Raw genomic sequence first — 12,959 nt, forward strand, 5'->3', positions numbered from 1 at the left:
CCGCAGCTGGGGAGAATGGCCCTACCTGGAGCCTCTGGCAGAGAGCACCTGGGGAAACCCGAGGCCGACCTCTAGGCTTTTGGAGCCGGGGATACAAAGGCTCTGAAGCTAATTATACACCGACTGAGAAGGAGATACTGGCAGCGTACGAAGGAGTTCGGGCTGCCTCAGAAGTGTTCGGCACTGAAACACAGCTTCTCCTGGCACCCCGACTGTGGGTGCTGGGGTGGATGTTCAAAGGAAAGGCCTCCTCCACACATCGTGGAACAGATGCCACGTGGGGTAAATGGGTTGCGTTGATAACACAACGGGCTTAAATAGGGAACCCCAGCTGCCCAGGGATACTAGAGGTGATTACGAACTGGCCAGAGAGCAAAGATTCCGGGATGTCACCAGAACAGGAGGTGACATGTGCTAAGGAGGCCCCACCATATAACGAGCTGCCGGATGAGGAGAAGCGATATGCCCTGTTCACTGATGGGTCTTGTCGCATTGTGGGAAAACATCGACGATGGAAGGCTGCTGTATGGAGTCCCACACGACGGGTCACTGAAGCTGCAGAGGGACAGGGTGAATCGAGCCAGTTCGCAGAGGTGAAAGCCATTCAGCTTGCTTTGGATATTGCTGAGCAAGAAAAGTGGCCAAGGCTCTACCACCTCCACACCGACTCGTGGGCAGTGGTGAATACCCTGTGGAAATGGTTGCAGCAATGGAAGCAGAGTAACTGGCAACGTAAGGGTAAAACCGTCTGGGCTGCTGAAGTATGGCAGGACATTGCAGCCCGGGTGGAAAACCTCGTTGTGAAGGTGTGCCATGTGGATGCCCATGTACCCAAGAGTCGGGCCACTGATGAACATCGACACAACCAGCAGGCAGACCAAGCTGCTAAGATCAGAGTGGCTCAGGTGGACTTGGACTGGCAGCGCAAAGGTGAACTGTTCATAGCCCGGTGGGCCCACGAGACCTCGGGCCACCAAGGTAGGGATGCAACATACAGGTGGGCTCGAGATCGAGGGGTGGACCTCACCATTGACACCATTGCAGAGATCATCCACGGATGTGAGACATGTGCTGCAATCAAACATGCCAAGCGGGTGAAGCCTCAGTGGAATGGAGAGCGATGGCTGAAATAGAGATATGGAGAGGCCTGGCAGATCGACTACATCACACATCACACTGCCACAGACCTGCCACAGTAAGTGCCACGTGCTCACAATGTGGAAGTAATCACTGGATGGCTGGAAACTTACCCAGCGCCCCACACCACCGCCCGGAACACCATCCTGGGCCTTGAAACCCAAGTCTTGTGGCGACATGGCACCCCAGAGAGAATTGAGTCAGACAACGGGACCCACTTCCAAGACAACCTCATAAATGCCTGGGCAGAAGAGCACGACATCGACGGGGTCTATCATATCCCCCTCTGGGAATCTGGCATCAGCCTCTGGGAAGATTGAGCGCTACAATGGACTGTTAAAAACCACATTGAAAGCATTGGGAAGTGGAACCTCAAACACTGGAACACGCATTTGGCAAAGGCCACCTGGTTAGTCAACACAAGAGCATCTGCCAGTCGAGCTCGCCCAGCTCAGTCAAAATTTCCACATGCTGTAGACGGGGATTAAGTCCCTGTGGTGCACATGAGGAATGTGTTGGGAAAAATGGTCTGGTTTAGTCCTGCTCCAGGCAAAGGCAAAGGCAAACCCATCCATGGGATTGCTTTTGCCCAAGGACCTGGGTGTACCTGGTGGGTGATGCAGGACAATGGAGAGGTCCGATGCGTACCACAGGGGGACTTGATTCTGGGTGAGAACATGCCGTGAATTATGCTGTGCCCTTGTTAACTGTTGGTTTGTTATTGTTAACTGCTAAATGGCAGCTGGACATGACGCAGATGGTATAGAATAAAGGGGTGGATTATGTCCTGGTTCAGCTAGGATAGGGTTAAGTTTCCCCAGCATGTGGGGATGGAGCTCTAGCTGGGTTATTCAATACCATGCTGACGTCAGGTCCAGACACCCAAGCGTGGGAAGAGCAGCGACAGTTTTGGTTCGCGATTGCTCCCCTTCATTGCTCTATCCTTGAGGTATATCTTTGTTTATTTCTTGTCCTGTTCATTGTTACCACGGTTTATTGTTATTGCCATCAGTATCGTTGTTGTTCGGTTTATTATTTGTTACACTGTTGTATTAAATTTCTCCTTATCTCAACCCCAGGGGTTTGTACCTCACTTCCTCCCCCATTCAGTCTGAGGGTGGGGAGGGACAATGGCAACGTGGTCTTGGGTCCTGGCAGGGCCTAAAACCACCACACATAGGCAAGCCAGCCTGACTTCATCTATAGTCTGGGGCATCAGATTTTAGATCTGCTAGAGCGGGTGCAGAGGAGGTCAAAAAAATTGGTCAGAGGGCTGAAATACCTCTCCTGTGAAGAAAGTCTGAAAGAGTTGCAGTTGTTCAGCCTGAAGAAGATAAGGCTTTTATCATGGTCTTCCAGTACTTAAAGTGGTGTTTATAAGAAAGATGAAGAGAGACTTTTTACCAGGGCCTGCAGCGACAACACAAGGGGCAACAGTTTTAAACTGAAAAAGGCATTGTGGCATGTAGGCACATCTGACATGTAAGGTAGCAACAAGAAGTCAGGACTGGTCCCAGGGCTATCTTGAACCACCATGGAGACCAGTTATGCAGAGAAAGCACTAGGGATCTGAAGCCTTTCTAGCTTTATGAGCTTGTAATAGGTTCAGCAAGTTGCAGTGTTGGATACTCGACTACACTACATGCCCCTCTTCATCTGACACTTGGTAAATGCAGTCCTTAAATTTCTCTTAGTTTCTCTTGGGTGTATTTACAGTTTCAAAGATAAATTAAGAAACCCTTTTTTGAGCCATCTGCCAAATTAATTTGAAATATAAATCGCTTTTGTTGATTCTCTCCAAGATTCTGTGCTGAAAGTCTGTCCAATTTATTATTTCACTCATTGGAGAAACACTTACTGAATTTTAACAGATGTTCAAACTCCTTAATTTCTAGAGTTTACAATTCCCCTCTGGTCTTAATGAGTGTCTTCAGTATCTATAAGGTGTTTATGTTCCCACAGAAAATCCAATTTCTCAAATCTCCCATCAAGGTTGAAAAATCACTGGTATATATATTTTTTTCCCCCTCAAAACTGTTTATAACTGGGTATAACCATACTGTTCTTGAATAAAATTGCCAAGTGATACACTATTTGGAAAATAAAATTGCCTGTTCAAAGTATTTATAGGAAGAGCCAACATCGAAGGATAAAAAAGAGACAGACATCACTATGAACAGTTGGCTGCCACAAGCCAGATATCCCTGTGGTGACTTTTCTGACACCTCTTGTTTAAACCCCAAAAAGCCAGAAGGATTGTGAGGCCCTGCTTTCATGGTCTGTATTCATACTGAAAATCAAGATCAAGCGAGCTTTTGCCCTTCTGCTCTGTGGGAGGTTTCCATCGTTCCTGAGCTCGCCTTAGGACACCTGTGTTATGCTTTGACAGGTGTACCACCCCACTCAAACTCCCCACCTGCCTCTGTCCCCAGAGTGGGTCGCATCCAGCTCGCACCTGTCACTTGGTGCCAGAAGCGAGAGCCCCCCTCAGGGATCACCCCCCTGCCTCACTGCATAAGTGAAAAAACAATCAGATACGAGAGAGATCTCGAGGTGCTGGAGCGAGTGCAGAGGAGGGCAACGAAGCTGGTGAAGGGCCTGGAGAACAGATCCTGTGAGGAGCGATTGAAGGAGCTGGGACTGTTCAGTTTGAGGAGGAGAAGGCTGAGGGGAGACCTCATCACTCTCTGCAACTACCTGAAAGGACATTGTAGAGAGGCTGGTGCTGGTCTCTTCTCACAGGTGATTAGTGACAGAACAAGAGGGAATGGCTTCAAACTGCAACAGGGGAGGTTTAGGCTGGACATTAGGAAAAAGTTTTTCACAGAAAGAGTGGTCAGGCAGTGGAATAGGCTGCCAGAGAGGTGGTGGAGTCCTCATCCCTGGATGTGTTTAAGGGTCGTTTAGATGAGATGTTGGGGGATATGGTGTAGGGGAGAACTTTGAAGAGTAGGGCTGATGGTTGGCCTTGATGATCCCAAGGGTCTTTTCCAACCTGAATGATTCTATGATTCTATTTCAAGCACTTCCTTTACAATTCATACAAAAGGATTCAAATAAAGATGTTCCCAAAGTTGACTTCTTATGAAGTAAGAGACCTCTTTGGATCTTCTCCTGAGACAGAAAGTAGAAGGTAACGAATCTGGATCTGGATCCGAGAAATGTGACTAGTCCAGCTTGGTATATGCTTGCAAATATACTGGATGTCTACTCCTTGCTGTGACTTTCAGGGCCTTGATGGAAGTATAGATAGGGGCAGAGAGCATTTTCTGTCTTTCAAAATGATGTTGGAACAAAAGCTGCTTTAGCAAGGAAGAACTTAGACAATGATATTCAAATCTTTCTCCATCCTTGGACTGAGGCATATTCTATCATTTAAGGTTTATGGATCATGAAGTTTTCCATCTAGTTGATACCTGAAACAAACACTAACTCTTTTTCATACAGAGTAGAGATGTCCACATATACTTGGAATAGTTCGGTGGGCAGACTCTCCACCTGGAGCATAGCAGACCCTGAATCAATTTTCATTCTTCCCTTTGTTTGGACTGAGGGCTGTCCTGATCAAGGACACTACTGTGACATTCCTGAAGTGAGCTAGGTTAAAGACTTCTATTTTTAAATGCAAATAATGCCATGCATGAGCACAGTGTCAAATGCAGAGACTGTGCCCAACTCAGCATACCATTAGCTAGGATAGTCTAGGTTATTTTTGCAAGAAATATGAGCTTAAATCTCTTCCAAGAAGGTTCTCAATTAATATTTTTCAGTGCCAAATTCTTTCTTAAAAACAGTCAAGAAGGGATGCCTTTAGTCATTGTGATAGCCAGGCAGAAAAGTATCTTCTAACAGCAAAGTCTGGGTATAGTCCTCAAAATCAGACAGAAGGAAGTCTGGTTTATGAATTCTGGCAGGGCTTACCTGAGGGTAGACCAAAAGTATATCATCAAACAAAGATGGAATCATCTAGGTAATTTCAATGTTACAAATGTAATGCTGACAGATCTCAAGGTGTGAAGACCCAGGCAGCAAACTTGGATGGGGCTGACTGTTAGGTGTAACAATACCGGTAGCTTTCTCTAGGTACTTGCACAGATCTGGAAAAAAGCTTTCTGATCTGTCCAGCTTGAGGAAATTCTGTAAGAACTGTTTCTCTCTAACTTTGCTGAGGATAGTTTCAATACCCAGGTACAACATTTATTTCACTACAGAGGAATGGACAGTGGCTTTATTAGAAAAAGCATCTGCAGAAGACTTCTACAGTGAGGGTGATCTTGCAGGCACAGATGTCTGAAGGCACCAGCAATGTTTCTGCAGTGAAATCCATGTGAGTTAACCCAGAAAAGGAGAACACACACAGTAACCTGGAACAGGAAAGGAGAAAATCTTCTTGTAGTCTCATGAGCAGGATGATGGGCTCTGTGCTGTGAGGCAGGGAGTTGTATGCAAACTAGTGATCTAAGTTCCACCTAGTTTATGCAGAAAGCAGTCCTAAAAGCTACAAGGCTTTTTCCTGATGCCAGCTTCACTCCTGTCTCTCTTGTCAAGTCTTTCCTATTAAAAAACACTCAAGGGGGAGGAGGAGATGTAGAAACGTCTCTCTTGCTGTCTGCAACAACTCCTTTCTGCTGTTACAGTAGCATTTTACAAACCAGATGTACATTTTGGCCCTTCTTCATGTTCAGGAACATCTACATATATTAAGGTAATACAAGGTTATGAGATATAATAGGTTCAATATTTCTGTGCCCTTTACCTTCCTATGTTTCTGTAGTTGCCTGGGCACTTAGAGTTCTGTTTTTCAAGGCTCAAGTTCTCAAATTATATGAACAAGAGAGAGAAGAGCACAAGACAGAAAGGATGATTTTTGTTTAGTTTATTTTCTGAAGTGACATCGTTATTCTTCATTCTTCCTGCATACAAATTAGATTCAGACTTCAAATATTACTAACAGCTTTTAAATTCATCCCTTTGCAGTTATTAAATCCATTTCCTCTTGGTTTATCCCTTTGGCAACAAAAATTAAAAGGCAACCATATGATTAAAAACAAATTGCAGCTCATCTGAGCCTATCTTTGCATAATGCATTTTGAGATTCTGACTGGTTGTAGACTTGATGTTGTCTCAAGCGAAGAAGAAGACTTAGAAGGAAGCTTATGACTGCCTTGAGATCTTGTCCTGTGCACTGCACACTGTATGAATCTTTAAAAGGTTGGAGAAAAAAAATATACTTATCCAATGACAGTGGCAACACTAACTAGCTAGAAAATTAAGTGTTTTCTGCATAAAAAGTTGTGAGTACAGATGGGCAATCATTTTACTGCTGAAAATGAGGGGATTCAGCTTACTATAGTTGTGCATTTTTATACAGAATATTTATCCTTATTTTTACTGATGATGGAATTTTCTGGCATTTACTAAGGGCAAATTTGCACACATTATATCAAAGTCTTTAAGAGTTTCTCACTGCAATATCACCGAGAGAAGGAACCCTTATCAATAAGAAAAGCAGCTGACCTAAACCAAAGAGCATTTTAACAGAAAAAGGGATTTACAGAATCAGCCTTCTCTAACACAGATTTTTTAATGTTGATGAGAGTATAGTTGAACTAAATTTATGTTTGTTTCATTTGCTAAAGTGATTTTCACTTAGTACTAAATTCTTATGCAAGAATGAAGTAAAATGGACATTACAGTTGTCAGATACTTATATAAATGGGCTAATTCCAGAAATGCCAACCTTTTCAACTTTTTAGACAGTGCAAACCTCTTTCATTTCTGTGTTTTTAGAGTTTTTCTTAGTAATTTATTGGTGGCATGTAGGAACAGTGAACTCCTTTGCAGTGGCTGAGCATGTGGAGAGGATGACAAGTTGAGCACTGAGTATCAATCGAAGCAAACTGTAATTTTTTTACATCAGTGAACATGTCTGAGACCTTAAAAATTCAGCCAGTTACAGACATGCTCATTCACATCTGGGCCAACAGTCTGTAGCATAAAGCACCCAAAGTTTCCTCCTTTCACCCAGCTTACTGAATAGGAGATATTCTATGGGAAATGTTCCCCCCACTCTTCCTGTTTTTACAGGTGCTGATTTTGCTTGACAAAATAGCACTAGTGTAGGATGAAAGGGATAATGGCTAATAAAGCCTTTTATTGGGGTAGCCTCTCCATGAGATCAGAGCTATTATCTTCAGAGATGTCACTTGCCATCCACAAACGACTGGGCTGATGTGAATGAGCAATATGTAGTTTTCAAGTTTCTAGGCAGAGGGACATGCACTTCGCATGTTTGGATTTTAGACTCAAAATTTCCATACTGACACCAAAACCAACACTGTGTTGGTAATTTCTAGTCTGTAATAATCAGATATTCGACTCAACTATGTATTAATGACATTAACTGCAGTTAATAATACTAGTAATACTAATAGTTTTAGTCCTAAACCAAAGTGCAGCTAAACCATAAATAAGGTGAAAGAAGGACACAGATGTACATTTTGGCCTCTTCTTTTACACGTAACTTAAAACTGAGAGAGATCACGCAGAGCCATGTGGAAAGAGTGCCTTTGGAAAAGCATTTGTGGAAGGTCATGGAGAAAGGTTGTTTGCAAGGTCTCTCTGTACACGTGATGACTTGGCAAAATGATCTGTAAATCTTCACTGCCCTCTCAAACAGAATACAACTCTGATGCTGGTTCTTGTCTGGGACTGGGAGACACCATTCTGGTGGTCCAGTAGGTAGGGAACTGTTCATCCAAAATGGGAATATCATGACTTGTTTTGGGAACAAAAGGCTCAAGACTGCAAATGCAGAGCTGTAAGTTTCCTAAGCTTTTAACTCTGAAAACCACCAAAACAGAAATACCTCTCCAATTTCACATCTTGGATCAGAAGCAAAAAATTGAAGATGACATGTACTCTAAAGCTAGTCTGCATCATACATCGTATACGGTAGGATCTCTGTCATACTGATTAGCTAAATGGTGCATACAGAGGAAAATACAAGCTATTTGGACAGTGATAAACTGCAGAGCCATACGACAAATTGATCTGTACATACTGCTCTGCTTTACTTTATTTTCAGCAATTCATCTTCAAGAGGATTTATTCTGAAAATAAATCATCCTGCCAGATAACTATTTCCTTTTCTTTCTATAAACATGGCTCCCTCCCATCTAATGTACTGTAGTCTACCTGGCTCTAAAACTGGTTAATTACATGGCATTTTTTCAGATAAACTTAGATCACTGTTGTGATATACCAACACTTAGGGAAGAGCTGCTATCATTTCCAATACACAACATTAACATGATCAACTGCATACAAATTCCTGAGCTTGTCAGTTCAGTTCCTCCCATTCTGAAATTTTTAAAACTCAAGGAAACCTCATGTAGGATCTACCAATTTTTCTAACACAAAATTTATTAATGAGATATTGTCTTATCTTTTCAAATACTGGAACAACTGTTGCATGACAAGTACCCCAGATCACATGTTGCTCTGCACTGTATCCTTTGAGGCACTTCCAAGAAAAGCCTTTTAAATTAGATTTTCCGAGAGTGGCATCTGTCAAATATGTGGCCATCTTCAGCAAAACACAATATTTGAAAAAAGCCTTAATCTGACAAAACCAGACTCTCCTTGGAGGTATTATGTGTCTGAAAAATCTGCGATAAGGTTAATATGCTTTGTCATTTATTTGGCTTCAATTCCCTGCTATGGGGAAGGCCTGTGGTTTTAAACAATCTTGTTTGTGTGTAAATAAATGCCCTTCTAATTTGCCATAATTTCAAGTATCTTGTGTTGTAGTTATAAATAATTAACATACCTTTTATGATTTTTCTACTCTCTTTTACCTTATGGGGCATACTTTCTCTTCTACGCACATGTGTAACCTCCAATAGCAAAAATAACAGTTATGAAGTATGTCCCCAGGGGAGACAATTTCCCTAAAAACCTTTAAAATGTAAATCTATGCACCATTCTTGCCAACATGTATGCTCCAGTAAGTGAAACTAATATTCTGTACTTGCCAGCATAATAAACCAAAAATTGAATAAATTCCAAGGACCAAAGTTAAGATAAAGTTCTAATTTTAACTCTGCATAACAACATGGATGGTGTTACCTCCAACTGCATAGTTACTTCTTGCCATCTGACTTTTGAAGTGTAATTTTTATGTTGAAGTGACGGAGAAGCGTATTGTATTTAATTTGACTGTATGCTTCTGCTAGTAGAACTTCGGGAAAATGTAGTCAAAAGTATTGTATTCTAAAGAGCTCCATGAAAAAGAAAGATGGTGATCCAGCTGTATTTGGACTAATGAGGATAGCATGCATAACCACATACTTAATATATTTAGATTAGCAGCTATAGCAATTAGGATCATAATTACCTTTGATCTCAGCTTGGTTTTCTACAGTTTAATTCCACTTAATGCAATGGATTACTCTTGGTTTACACACTGGGCAATATAATTTGATCTATAATAATTATTACCATTTTCTAACTAGAAATATTGTTATTAGCTGTATTTAACCTAAAAAAGCAGAGTAAATGCTCTGCTGAAAAGTGTAATATGTCTATATATTGTAAATACATGAGTATACATAAACAAAATTATGCGGTAATATTGAAGAATAAGGTTATAAAAGCAGAGATGTATTCCATTTTTAATTTAGGTAGTGATTATGAAAAGGGTTTATTGGTCTCTTTTTATGCGCTATTCTAAGTTAAGAGATGGAATTTTTCAAGCATAAATATAAAATATGTAAATATTTCTGAGTCCTCAGAATTCTTCTAGGTCCCTAAAATATATATTCCACCACCATACCAATGCCCATACCAAAATATAATACCCAGAGTGATGAAACTAAACAATTACTGCTGCGGATGCATCTTTTTTTGTTAGGAAATAAATTGACTTGTGCCATGAATGTTGTCAAATGTGTTTCACAGGCAATATCCTTCTCACAGTGAAGTCAATGTTCATGACTCGGATAAGAGCAGAATCAGACTTTCATTTCATTTGCTAGTTCCTGTTCTCATTACTGTTTAAAAAAACTGTATTCCCAACAGCGGTCTGATGAATGATTTAATGGACACATAGACTTGTTTTTAGTCCTCCCTGTTACCTTTATAAAGACTTTTTCTTCTTCAGTTTACTTCTCCTTTATGTTCTCTAATAAACCTAGCCAGCACATCATTAATATTAATTGCTGATATTTTACCAGCAGTAAGTAAATCAGGAAGGCAGACATCTTATCCAATATTGATATTCCTACCATGAGGATATTATAAATCAGCCAGAGAAATTAAATCTTCCTGGAGATTAATACTGGAGAACATAGCATTTTTATTATTATTATTATTATTATTATTATTATTATTATTATTATTATTATTAATTTTCCCTTCATCTCCTCCTTAGTAGCCCTTTCTGACAGAATATTATATTGTGGGTTTTCTGGTCATAATAGTCTTTTGAAGAAAGCTTATGTTTTAAAAAAAACTGCTTGGAGTTTTTATTTAAAATCACATGGATAAATTTATGTACATATATCAATTACTTTTTTAGTCTGTAAACACATTTAGACTTGAAGTACAAAGTAAATTCTCTTTCCTCACATTTTAAGGACATTTTAAGGACAGGATCTCTTATTAATAGCCATGCTACTTACACTAATGAAGCCATTAGTGTAAGTAACATCGTGTTAGTGTAAGTAACATTATGTAAATAACATTGTGTGTCGTGCATCACCTAAACCACACTGGGGAAACAATACTTGGGAGACCTTTATTTCTGTGAAGGGGCTGGAGAGGTAACATTGTTTCCTCATTGTGGAACCAGTGAATGACTGTCTTTTTGTCCTACTTTATAACACTTCTGGCAAAAAGAAGCAATAAGTAAAAAGTAATTACTGATGCCTGTCTAGTTATCTTTCTGAATCTACTACCAGATATAGCCACAAGACCACTAGCGTACTCCAACTCCTAATAGTTTGCTTTACTATTTGCTAGAACTGTGGCTGCATGATCAGAGTCATCAGCTACTGTACACAAGAGCTCTTTATGTTACTGCGATGCAAATTCCTGTTACATACATGTTGCATGTTTACGGAGAGTTTGTGGGTACAGCTATGTTAGCATAATTATACCCATGCAAATATTTTTAATACAGGTAAGGTATAAGGTAGCATGATGTTTTGACCTTCAGTAGGTATAATCTACCTCATATATGCTTCATAGGACTTCACAAAATCTAACTGAAAATCTAATTCTATTTGAGAATAGCAGTTAAAATATTATCTGAGAGGTATAACCATACAAACAGAAGCTGCACTGGGAAGAACACAGTTGATGTTATTCATCAGAAGTAAAGTACCATTGCACCTAATTTTGACCTGTTTTAGCTCCAAACAATCTTACTAGAGTAATTTTTTTTCATTGGAATGCCATGGTTAAAGCCTGAGCAACAGAAAAAATAACAATAGCTGTCTGATTTTGCACCTATCTAATCCACTGTGACTTATTTATTGAACAATGATACATGCAAACAAATTATACCTTTTTTTTTTTTTAAGATTTTATTTTGGATCCTGTAAAGGCTTGTGTAACACAGAAAGCTGGTGGGACAAGTTATAGAGCGTTCAATATCCTAGCTATAGCAAACAGAGCATCTATATTTGATTTTAAAAAGCAATATGCTCACCAACAAACACTGGATCCAACAGTGTCAACTGTATAAAATCTTGAACTGAATAAAATCTTGAAAATTATTTTTTCTTAGTTGAGAAGTGGAAGAATGATTGTTAAATAGGTGTAATTACACGCATATTTTAACATACAACAGAAGGAAAGGTAGCTAATCATTTGGAGTTCTTCAATCTGCCAACTATAATAAAGAGAAGTATCTTAGTAGGGTCAACTTTTTTCAGAAGTTAATCTTCTAAATTTTTTTTAAAAAAAAGATGAAATGAAGAAAGAGCCGCGTTTCTTAAAGTTTACATGATGAATGTTCTGCTTGTTAAACTGTTTTTACCTGGATTGCACTTACTGATCCTCTCTCAAATAAATACTGCAGTATTCCATTCTATCTCCAAAACAATGAATTCTTTGTGGGACAAAAACCACCCCAAACAACTATCACTTGAAGATGACGATGCTTACAGTTAAAATTCATTTGGAGGAAGAATCAAACCAAATCAGAAGGCAAGAATGAAGAGTGCACTGAGTGGCTGCAGAGCCAGGGCCGCTGTGTCCTGGATTCCCGTCTCTGTGCACGGTGTTACCTCAACGGAGCCGCGGAAGCACATCTACAACACCGTTATAGCAAGGAAAAGGGGAGGCCGTGACCCTGATAATATTCACTAGGTGAAGCAAAGTTAACAAACATCAAAATCCTTCCACTTTTTGCAGAATTTATTTTTCTGTGGTCACTGCAAACACTTCTGTATTATGTGCTTCATTCTCATGATGTAAACGGTACACAGCATCTTAAGACACTAATGAGCTGTTTCTTAGATGGAAAATCATCATTAGCCCTATGACCTTATTTACCATTTTGTCTAACTTCATGTTGTTTGCTGTTGGGTTTTTTTAAGATTTCCAGCCGAGGCTCATCTTGTCGAACTCGAAGCCGGTGGCTCCTGGGGCAGCAAGACGGGGCCGGGCCCAGCCGCAGGAGGCAGGGCACCACCCGAGAGGGGCAGGGGTCAGCGTGCCGCCTCCTCCATGCCACGGGCGTTCCCCCTGTCAGCCCGGCAAGCTGGGAGGGAAAACCAGGGCAGCGCGGCTCCCCGGTGTCGTCCCCGGCAAGG

Source organism: Athene noctua, chromosome Z (assembly GCF_965140245.1).
Source record: "Athene noctua chromosome Z, bAthNoc1.hap1.1, whole genome shotgun sequence".
Classification (NCBI taxonomy): Eukaryota; Metazoa; Chordata; class Aves; order Strigiformes; family Strigidae; genus Athene; species Athene noctua.